Here is a 12,046-nt window from a genome sequence, read left to right on the forward strand (position 1 = left end):
GAAAGGGAAGGTCACCAGGCTCCCAAAAAGGGTAAATTCACCTGGGAGGGAACTATTAAATCAGTTCTGAAACAAGCCCCAGACAACAAATTAACAATCAAATGGCTAACCAAACAGGTTTTAGCTCAGTATTACACAGGGACTAGTTAGATCATTCCAGATCCAAACAACTCCTGGTCCTCTTTTATTTTTCCCCCTCAACTCCATGTGCCCCCCATTCACAGTATAGACCAGGCACAAGGCCCAGGCTGAGATGTGTGTGGGGAAGGCCTCCTCTGCCTCCTATTTTTTTTTATTTTAATTTTAAGGATTTTATTCAGTGAGAGAAATGCATAGGAGAGTGAGGGCTCTATCTAAGGGAGAAAGAAAGGTCTAGAAAATTAAGTTGGGACCATACCAAGCAGAGAGAAGGCCAGGAGCCACGTGGAGCAAGCACCTGGTTATGAGCAGCCACAATTAGCTTAGCATGAGCAGCGAACCAAAGGCGGAGAGTGAGCGGCCCGGAGGCCGCGAACCCTGAAGACACAGGGCAACAAGGGCTGGGCCCACTGTGATCCAGGCCTTTTATCCACTTCCAAAGGGGAGTGGTTATGTAGCTTGATTGGCAGGTGGGCATACAGGTGTGGTCAGGTAGGGGCATGAGATCACACGGGGTATGGTGAAGTCGTGGTCTTCCAGCTCACATATCTAATCAATGTATCCTATCTGCCTGTCTGTATTATTCCCCACCCCCAGAGACTCCATTCCCTTAATCCTATGGGCTGTTGAAGGGCGTAGAATCATCGTATCTTCTCTAGCTGCTTCCTGCTTATTAGGGGCATAGCGCAGGCCCTGCCTGTCCCGGATCTGAAGTCTCTGCCTATCTCATCTAACAAATTCGCTTTCTGAGCTGGAGCACTTTCAGTCACAGCCAATGGCTGTGTCCCCTGCATGGTCAGCTTGAGTCCTGGTTACTCTACTTCCGCTGCAGCTCCCTGCTAATGCACTTGGGAAGGCAGCAGAGGATGGCCCAAGTGCTTGGGCTTCTGCCACCCACGTAAGAGATTAGATTGGACTTCCAGCTCCTGGCTTGTATTTGGCCCAACCCTGGCCACTGTGGCCATTTGGGGAGTGAATCAGTGGATGAAAGATTCTCTCTCTGTCTCCCTCTCTCTATGTCACTCCGCCTTTCAAATCAATCAATCATTCTTTTATAAAACTTAATGGATAGGAGGATTCTTTGGAGGTGGTAGAGGTGGCATAGTTTTTAAATTTCCCTCCATTACCTCCAGAAAAAAAAAAAGAGAAAACAGGATAGCAAAACCAAAAACCCATGACAATACCTCTAACAAAGCTAAGTGACAAGGTACTGCCATCAATTCCAAATATGAGAAAGGGATAAAAGTTACCAATAGCTATGAGATATATGTGATATTAGCAATTGTACAAAAGAAAACTGAGGGAAGCAAGGAGGTAAGCAAAAGACCAGAGATACCCCAATAGCCAAAGTTACTCACTGGCAAACTCAGAAGGCCATTTTGCAAACAGCAGCTGAAACTGGGAAACGTTCTCCTTTTTCCAGCAGCAGGTGAGACCTAAAGAGGTTGGAACACGCTCTTTCTGCAGCAATGTGAATCACGTCAGCTCTCACAAGTAACCAGCTTGTTGGGAATGGATCCAAACTAAGCAGCATAGCGAGAGAAGAGATGAAAGTGGCTGAGCGGCAGTACCAGGATGTCCCAGAAAGGAAGCTGGCACACTTACGAGAACTACACAAAAGCAACAGAAGGGGGCGCTAAAGTCATGAATTTAGAAAATATGAATCGAGCCTCCTAAAATGTATTTTAAAAAATCATGTAAAAATGAGCAACAGCAAGCATCCAGGTTGTTTTTATTATAAGAAAAAGAAGAGAATGAGGAAATTGACAATGAAAACATGGCAGAAATATGTGATTATAAAACATTTCGTGTTTTATAATCACCTACTATCACCTACTATTTCAAAACAAGCAAAAACAAGGGCCAGTGTGATGGCTTAGTGGGTAAAAGCTGCTGCTGCCTGCGACACCAGCATCCCATATGGGCACCGGTTCAAGTCTCAGCTGCTCCAGTTCTCATCCAGCTCCCTGATAATGCACCTGGGAAAAAAGTGGAAGATGGCCCAAGTGCTTGGGCCCCTGCACCCACGTGGAAGACCCAAAAGAAACTCTTGGCTTCAGTCTGGCCCAGTCCCAGCCACTGTGGCTATTTGGGCTATTTGGGGAAGAAAACAGAGGATGGAATCTCTCTCTCTCTCTCTCCCTCCCTCCCTCCCTCCTTCTCTCCTAATATCTCTACCTTTCATTTGGTGCAGCAGTTAGGACATTGGGATTGCATGCATCCCATATTGAAGTGTCTGGTTCAAGTCCCAGTTCCTCAGTTTCTAATTCAGCTTCCTGCTAGTGCACTCCCTTGGGAGGCAGCAGATGATGGTTCAAGTACTTGGGTCCCTGCCACACACGTGAGAGATTTGGATGGAGTCCCAGCCTTCTGGATATGTTCTGGCCCAGCCCTGGCTGTTGCGGGCATTTGGGAAGTGAACCACTGGATACAGAGCTCTTTCTTGCATGCTCTCTCACTTTCTGTCTCTGTGCCTTTAAAATAAAATGAAAAAGAAAAAGGAAATGCAAGCCAAATATTTTTATATCCAGCCAAACTTACTAATTGGAGCTGAATTGTGTATGCCTCCCTCTCTGCCCTTGCCAAAATGTATACATTAAAGCTTTAACTTTGGGCTGGCACTGTGGCATAGCAGGTAAAGCCGCCGCCTGCAGTGCCAGCATCCCATATGGGCGCCAGTTCGAGTCCTTGCTGCTCCACTTCCGATCCAGCTCTCTGCTATGGCATGGGAAAGCAGTAGAAGGTGGCCCAAGTTCTTGGGCCCCTGCACCCGCGTGGGAGACACATAAGAAGCTCCTGGCTCCTGGCTTCGGATCAGCACAGCTCCAGCCATTGCAGCCATCTGGGGAGTGAACCATCGGATGGAAGACACCTCTCTCTCTCTCTCTCTCTCTCTCTCTGACTCTCCTCTCTCTGTGTAACTCTTTCAAATAAATAAATAAATAAATAATTTTTTTTAAAAAAGCTAAGTATCTAAAAATTGATTCCCTTAACTATTTGTGTCCCTTATACCCCTTAGAATATCTTTGTGAATGCTAATCCTCCGCCTGTGGTGCTGGCACACCGGGTTCTAGTCCCGGTTGGGCGCCGGATTCTGTCCCGCTGTTCCTCTTCCAGTCCAGCTCTCTGCTGTGGCCCGGGAGTGCAGTGGAGGATGGCCCAAGTGCTTGGGCCCTGCACCCGCATGGGAGACCAGGAGGAAGCACTTGGCTCCTGGCTCCCGATCGGCGCAGCACACCGGCCACAGCGGCCATTTGGGGGGTGAACCAATGGAAAAAGGAAGACCTTTCTCTCTGTCTCTCTCTCTCTCACTAACTCTGCCTGTCAAAAGAAAAAAAAATCTTTGTGAATGATCATTTGAAGACAGTTTCATCCAAATGCATTGATCTACTTTAAACTTATATGCTATTATTGTCATGTCTTCTTACTTTCTGTTTTAAAAGTTTCCCAGGGAATTATAACTACTTTTTTATGCATCAGTGTTCTTTGAGAGTCCTTACATATTTTCCACTTTCTTGACTTTCCATTTCTTCTTGCATCTCAGACCTTCCACCTTGGATATCTTTTTTTTTCTTCCTGATATACATTAGGTTTCTTTTTAAAAATAAGGTGTATTTATTTATTTGAAAGGCAGAGTGACAGAGAGAAAAAGAGAGGGAGAGAGAGAAAAAAAATCCTCCATTCACTAGTTCACTCCTTGGATGGCTGCAAAACCTGGGACTGGGCCAAGACAAAGCCAGGATCCTGGAACTTCATTTGGGTTTTCCACGTGGATGACAGGGGTCCAAGTACTTGGGCCATTTTCTGCTGCTTTCTCCAGTGCATTAGCAGGAGGCTGGATTGGAAGTGGAGCAGCCAGGACTTGAACCAGTGCTCTAGTAAGCGATTCCAGCATCACAGGTGGTGGCTTAACCCACTATACCATGATACTGGCCCCTAAATCCTTTAGTAGTTCTTTAATTATGATCTTCTGGTGATAAATTGTCAGTTCTTATAGAACATACTTTTTAAAAATTTATTTATTTATTTATTTGAAAGTCAGAGTTACCCAAAGAGAGAAGGAGAGGCAGAGAGAGAGAGGGGTCTTCTATCCTCTGGTTTACTCCCCAGTTGGCTGAAACAGCCGGAGCTGTGCCAATCCAAAGCCAGGAGCCAGGAGCTTCTTCTGGGTCTCCCACATTGGTGCAGGTGCCCAAGGACTTGGGCCATCTTCTACTGCCTTCCCAGGCCATAGCAGAGAGCTGGATTGGAAGTGGAGCAGCCAGGTCTCGAACCGGCGTCCATATGGGATGTCGGCGCTTCAGACCAGGGTGCTAACCCGCTGTACCACAGCGCCGGCCCCAGAACATATTTTTATTTTGCCCATGTATTCAGGGATTTTTGAGATGGGGGCCAGGCATAGAGTTTTAGGTTGACAAGTGTTTCCTCTCAGCATATTAAAATATTGTTCCATTGTCATCTGGATTCCATCGTTGCTTTTGAGAAGTCATCCACCAGTGTGTAATTCCCTTTGAAGGTTATCTGTCTTTGTTTTCAATGTTCTGTAGTTTCACTATGATGTATTTAGGTATGTATTCACTTTTGTTTTTCTTGCTTGGGATTCATTTGACTTCTTGAATCTATAGATTGGTGTGTCTTTCTTCAGTTATATATTTTTCAGCTATTATTTGTCCATGTAATATTTCTCCCCACCCATTTTTTTCTTTTAGAATGCAAATTTTATTTTAGAATGCAAATTATATTTGTATTAGACCTCATACTATTCTTCAAGATTCAACCTCTGTTTAATATTTTTTCCACATTTTTTATGTCTCTTTGAGCTGCATTATATTTATTTTTTCCTGAATTGTCTGACATTTTATTTTCTCTCTAGCTCTGTCCAATCTGCTATTATACTTGTTTACTGAGTTTTCATTTAAAACCCTTTTTACTATGGAATATGAAAAACATAGTGAACTAGAAAAACACTCATGTATAACCTAATGTAACTGCTTTAAGATAAACATCCTTATAAATACCAGCAATGTCATAAAATAGAACTTTGCCAGATATTCCAGAAACCATGCCCACACCCTATCAACTGCTCACTCCCTTGTTCTTATCATCCAAATGTGATGTCTACACAGCTATAATTGAATTTTATTATTTTTTTAATCTACAAGTTTCTCAATTTTTTCCCTTTTGCACTTTATTGAAATTGGGTAATTTAAGCTGCAGAGTGTCCCAGTCTGGATTTCGCTGATTGTCTCCTCACCATATAGTTTCCCATAGTCTCTGTACTGTTTTTTCTTTGTTAGTAGTTGAATCTATACAGTCTTGATCAGATTCAGGTTTGAGGTTTTTGACAAGACTACTTCATAGTTGATTTTGTATTCTCTCATCAAGAGGCACATAATGTCTAGTTGTCTCTTTTTTTGTGATATTAGCAGCCATTTAATTCTCAAAGCCTAGATCTATTCAATCATTATGGTTTGTAAAATGGTGATATTTGAATTCTATTATTCATCTTTTATTTGCTGGAATAAAGAGAAACATGCCCGCATCTGTTATTTGGTTGTCCAGTGGTATTTTTTTGTTAAGGAAAAGCATGATAAATGCTTGTCCCTTTAGCATTTTCAAAATAATGAGTTGTTTCCCTATTATTCTAAAAATTTCAGCAATTTATAAAACAGAATCATTATAAACTCGTAGATTTAAACATAATTGCTACTTCAGGCTTATATTGCACATTTCCTGTCCCAGACCTGGAATCAGCTGCTTTTTCAAAAAGCCCTAGTTTCTTTTTTGTGGGAAATGATATTTCAAGGCCATAATCTCGATGAGCTGGTCAATGTTTCTAAACTTTTTAAGGGAAAATAATGCCTCATGGGTACATATTGATTTTTTTTAATTCAAATTCAGGTCTACAGAGTTTCTCTTAACTGTCTCACATCGAATCTCCTTTTTTCCCCCATGTGAGAAGCATAGTTCTCAAGGAGATAGAAGATTAAGAAAGTTCAAAATGACTTCTTTGCTTTATCTGTAATAACAGGCCCCACCACCAATATGATTATAAAAACAATTAAAACTTTTTTTAATATCCTGTCTACTCTTCTTCCATTTTTAGTGATTATATACTATATTCTCTTACTTAGAACTTTCATTGAGTCTTAGTGCTACAAGTATCTGTGTGTATTTATTTATTTACTAAACTTATATGGCGAAGGTCCTTGAGGTGCAGCAGGTGAGGCCATCACTTGGGACACATGTATTCCATTTCAGAGTGCTGGTTCAAGTCCCAGCTCCTCTTCTTTAGAGACAGCTTCCTGCTAAGGCACCTGAGAAGGCAGAAGATGCTGGCTTAAGTACTTAGATTCCTGCCACCCACCCGGGAGACCCACAATTCCAGCCAGGACTTGAACCGGGGTCCATATGGGATGCCAGCACTGCAGGCGGTGGCTTTACCCACTATGCCACAGCTCCGGTCCCCTATTTTTTTTTAAAGTAGCCTCATCCAGGGCAGGTGTTTGGTGTAGTGGTTAAATTGTTACATAGGACACCCACATCCCATATCAGAGTGCTTGGGTTTGAGTTCTGGTTCTGCTCTTGATTCCAGTTTCCTGGTAGTGCACACCCTTGGAGGCAGCAGAAGATGGCTCAAGTAATTGGATCCCTGCCGCCCATTTAAGAGACCTGGATTGAGTTCCTGGCTCTGAGTTTCAGTCTGGCCCAGTTTTGAATGTTGTGGAATTTGGGGAGTAAACGAGCAGATCTCTCTCTCTCTCTCTCTCTCTCTCTCTCTCACCCTTTCTCTCTGTCACTCTGCCTTTCAAATAAATAAAGCAAATCTTTTATTTATTTATTTATTTGAAAGTCAGAGTTACACAGATGGAGGAGAGGCAGAGAGAGAGAACTTCCATCCGATGGTTCACTCTCCAATTGGCCGCAACAGCCGGAGCTGCGCCCATCTGAAACCAGGAGCTTCTTCCAGATCTCCCACGCAGGTGCAGGGGCCCAAGGACTTGGGCCACCTCCTACTGCTTTCCCTGGCCATAGCAGAGAGCTGGATTGGAAGTGGAACATTCGGGTCTCGAACTGGTGCCCATATGGGATGCTGGTGCTTCAGGCCAGGGTGTTAACCTGCTGTGCCACAGCATCGGCCCAGTAAATGTTGTTTTAAAAAAAGATATAGCTAATATGGAGCTGGAAGAGAGGTGGAGAGAACAGTTGGGAAATTAATAACTCCTTATATAATGGGAAGTCAACAGGTAACAATTACTTGTTCTTGACAGGCAAAAAAACCACAAAATTCCCTTGCTTAATGTTACAAGGATAATCTAATGTAACTACAAAAATTGTAGTAGTGTGTGGAGGCAGGAGGTAGTGTAAATGAATTACGTCTGAAATTGTTGCATCAAGCAGGACAGGCATCAGCAAAAGACATTGTCTCTGGAGAGTAAAATTGCAAATGGGAGATACAGGTCAAGTGATTTCATTTTTAAAAAGATTTATTTATTTAAAAGGCAGAATGACAAAGAGGGAGGGGGAGAGAGAGAGAGAGAGAGCGAACGAGAAAGAGTGAATATCTCCTATTCACTGGTTCACTCCCCAATGTCTCCAACAGCCAGGTCTATGTCAGGCTGAAGCCAGGATCATGGAACTCTATCCAGGTCTCCCACATGGGTTCGGGGGCCCAAGCACTTGGGACATCTTCGGCTGCTTTCCCAGGCACATTAGTAGAGAGCTGGATAGGAAGTGTAGCAGCTGGGTCTCAAACTGTTACCCATATGGTTTTGCCAGCATCACAGGTGGAGGCTTAACCTGCTACACTACAACGCCAGCCCCTAATTTCTTTTTTATTTTTAACAATTTAAAAAAGTTATTTATTTGAAAGGCAGAGAGAGAGTGAGCTTCTCACTCCCCAGATATCTATAATACAAATGGGACTGGGCCAAGTAGGTTGAAAGTGGGATCTAAAAGTCCAATCTAGGTCTCCCAGGTGGGTGGCAGGGATCCAGTTACTTGAGCCACCATCACCGCCTCCCAGAGTCTGCATTAGCAGGAAGCTGGAGTCAGGAGCCGGTGCTAGATATCAAACCCAGACACTCTGATAGGGCATCTTAATCGGCGTCTTTCTTAACTGCTTCACTAAGTGCTCGCTCCATAAATTATGTTTTAATTTAAAAGGAATTAGATCTGCATGCAATGCTTTGGGAAGATGTCCAAATTTGATGATGAAATCAAAGAACAAGTATTAGACTAGCATGATCCAATATTTGATTAAAAATAAATAAATTCATGCATGTTGGCATCATGCAAAGGGCCTCATTATAATTGTACAGCAAGGGCTGGCATTGTGTGCAGCAGGTTAAACTGCAGCTTGGGATATCTGTATCCCCTGAGTGCCAGCTCAAGTCCTGGTTGCTCTGCTTCTGATCCAGTTCCCTGCTAATGTACCTGAGAAGGCAGTAGATGAAGGCGTAGGTCCTTGGGCCCCTGCCACCCATGTAGGAGACCTGGATTGAGTTCCAGGCTCCTGGCTTTGGCCTGGCCTAGCTCCAGTTTTTGCAGGCATTTGGGGAGTAAACCAGTGGATGGAAGATGCCCCCCACAGACAACATAAAAATAAATAAATAAAAATGTTACTTGGGACGCCCACATCTCATATTGGATGGCCAGGGACTGAGTCCCATCTTTGCTTCTAATCCAGCTTCCTACTAATTCATACCCTGGGAGGCAATAGATGATGACTTGGGTCTCAGCTACCCTTGGCAGGGACCAGGATGGAGTTCCTGGTTCCTGGCTTTGACTTCTCCTGGTCGTGGCTTTTGTGGGCATTTGGGAAGTGAACCAGCAGATGAAAGATCTCTGTCTCTCTCTGTCTGCCTTGTAAATAAATAAATATACTTAAATAAATGTTTGCAACATTTTGGGCACACATATTCAAACTCAAATCTTGGGGGGGGGGGGTGTTTGTTTTTCTGACTCTGGCAACCAGAACTCCAAGGGATTCTACTCAATATTGAAGTTTGAGGACCACTATGTCAGAGGTAAAATAAAGGCCTTGGATTCAGATAAATCTGATTCCACCACATTTTTTTAACCATGGATGCAATTCCACAATTATGACTGGCATCTCTCAGTGACAAAGGAAACTATGGCAGGCAAGCAGAGACGTGGGGGAGAGGGTCAATTAGCCTCAGGGCCTGGGGGAAAGTTTGGTAGCAGAAAGGGTCCGGGTTTCATCAGAAAATTCAAACACACTCCGAATGACTGCCACTCTAATTTTCTTAGGGTGCTGCTCTCACGCCAAACACAACTCTGGCCCATAGGAGAGAAAGGGCTGAGGTGGAGATGGGGAAATGCCAGGGAGAGGAAAAAGGAAATCCTTAACAGAGGAGGGAAGGGTATAAATGGCACAAATTTAGAATTGGCCAAGGTCAATTCGTACTCACAACAGGTTGTCTGCCAATGAGTTTGTAGGCGAAAAGACTGGAGAGGAGTAACTGAGTATAAGAAGGCTCCTGGGCAGCACCGACCTTATCTTGCGAGTTTTGAAAGCCAACGTTCTCAATCAGGGGTGATTTTTAACAGCAAGCGATGTCTAGAGACATTTTTTGTTGTCAGAATGTGGGGAAAGGAGATGCACGCTACTGACATCTAGTGGTTAGAGGCCAGAGGTAGTACAAAGCATCACACAAAGCACGGCCTAGCCTCCACAGGAGAGAAGCACCCAGCTGCAGATGGTTAAGTTCTAAGGCTGAGCAACGGGCAAGCTACTAAACTTTCTAAGCCTCACTATCCAAATCTGTAAAATGTGGATTGAAACAGTCACTTGATAGAGGTGTTGCCGGGATTAAATAAGGCAATTTAACAGTTGCCATTGAAACATGCATTGAGCTCCCACACTATGTGTCAGGTGCTCAGGATCCAGGCACAGCCCTTGCTATCAAGGATTTAAATATAGTGAGTGTTAAAACACACAGGCTTTCAGGGTTAGCACTGTGGCATAGCAGGTTAAGCCTCCACCTGCAGTGCCAGTATCCCATATGGGCACTGGTTCAAGTCCTGGCTGCCCCACTTCCAATCCAGCTCCCTGTTAATGCACCTGGGAAAGCAGCAAAGGATGGCCAAGGTACTTGCGCACCTGCACCCATGTGGGAGACTCAGATGAAGTTCCTGGCCCAGTCCTGGCTATTGCAGCCATTTGGGGAGTGGACCAGCAGATGAAAGCTATATATCTCCCTCCTTCTCTCTATTTCTGACTTTCAAATAAATAAAAATCTTTTTAAAAAGACACGTAGATTTTCAAACAAAGCTGAATTTCCTTCCCACATGGTCCCCCATCCATGTTTTTCCCCTTTATGATTAGACAGGGGTCTAATCGTCTTCCCTCCTTAGCAAAGAACTAGAAGGAAAATCAGAATTAATACCTATTATGAAGAAAAGCTATGTATATGCATATTACTGGTGCGTGATATTTTGCTAATGCTTCTCATTAATAATAAACACAGCATAGGAGTCCATTAACTGTTCTTAATAATCAGAAGAAGTTCATTAGCTATTTTTTTAATCTTTTTTTAAAGATTTATTTATTTATTTATTTGAAAGTCAGAGTTACACAGAGAGGGAGAGAGGGAGAGAGGGGAAGGGAGAGAGAGAGAGAGAGAGAGGTCTTCCATCCAATGGTTCACTCCAATTGGCCGCAATAGCTGGAGCTGCGCCGATCAGAAGCCAGGAGCCAGGAGCCAGGAGCTTCTTCCCAGTCTCCCACGCGGGTGCAGGAGCCCAAGGACTTGGGCCATCCTCTACTGCTTTCCCAGGCCATAGCAGAGAGCTGGATCGGCAGAGGAGCAGCCGGGACTAGAAGCGGCGCCCATATGGGATGCTGGTGCTTCAGGCCAGGGTGTTAACCCGCTACGCCACAGCGCAGGCCTCTCATTAGCTATTTAAGTCCGTCATCTGCTCAGTTCTCAAAACTATTATCCTTGAACATGCTTGGGAAATAAAAAGCAAGATCACCATTTCTTTCTTTTTTTTAAAGATTTTTAAAAAAATTTATTTGAAAGACAGCGTTACAGAGAGAGGTAGAGACAGAGAGAGGTCTTCCATTCACTGGTTCACTCCCCAGATGGCTGCAATGGCCGGAGCTGAGCTGATCTGAAGCCAGGAGCCAGGAGCTTCTTCCAGGTCTCCCACATGGGTGCAGGGGCCCAAGGACTTGGGCCATCTTCTGCTTCTTCCAGGCCATAGCAGAGAGCTGGATTGGAAGTAGAGCAGCCGGGACTAGAACTGGCACCTATATGGGATGCTGGTGCTTCAGGCCAGGGCTTTAACTTGCTGCGCCACAGCGCCAGCCCCAAGATCACCCTCTTTCTGACCCTGACCAATCGGGCTCCTAAAATCCTGCTCTGGGAGGCCTTCAAGAAAGAAGGTTAGATTCCGTAGCTTGTTAGGCTCTCCCAACATTCTCATGTGCTCACAAAATGGAATGACAGAGGAGTAGAAAGGGAGGACTCAAGTGTGATGTCCAGGTTTTGGGGTTGAGCAACTAAGTAATGCACTGAGGTTGAAAAGTCTTATGGAGAGCAAGTGTGAATGAGAAATTAGGAGTTCTACTTTAGAGAAAAAAATTATGTACTTATTTATTTACCTGAAAGACAGATAACAGGGAGAGAGAGAGAGAGAGAGAGAATATCATCCATCTGCTGGTTCACTGCCCAAATGGCTGCAACAGCCAGACTAGGCCAATCCGAAGCCGTGAGCCTGCAACTCCATCTGTCTCCCATGTGGGTAGCAGGGGCCCAATCTCCTGCACCACCCTCCACTTTCTTCACAAGGGTATTAACACAGAGCTGGATTGGAAGCAGAGCAGCCAGGCCTTGAACCAGCACTCTGATAGGGGATGCCAGGGGTGGTTTAACCCACT

The 12,046-nt window shown here is 44.3% G+C and overlaps 1 pseudogene; it reads right to left on the reverse strand.

Annotated features, from left to right (window-relative positions):
- Window positions 1–203: 203 nt before the first annotated feature.
- LOC127485054 (small nucleolar RNA SNORA51) lies at window positions 204–314 on the reverse strand (annotated as a pseudogene).
- Between the last annotated feature and the right edge of the window lie 11,732 nt (window positions 315–12,046).

This window comes from Oryctolagus cuniculus, chromosome X (assembly GCF_051225735.1).
Source record: "Oryctolagus cuniculus isolate XC-2025 breed Fujian yellow rabbit chromosome X, ASM5122573v1, whole genome shotgun sequence".
Taxonomy (NCBI): domain Eukaryota; kingdom Metazoa; phylum Chordata; class Mammalia; order Lagomorpha; family Leporidae; genus Oryctolagus; species Oryctolagus cuniculus.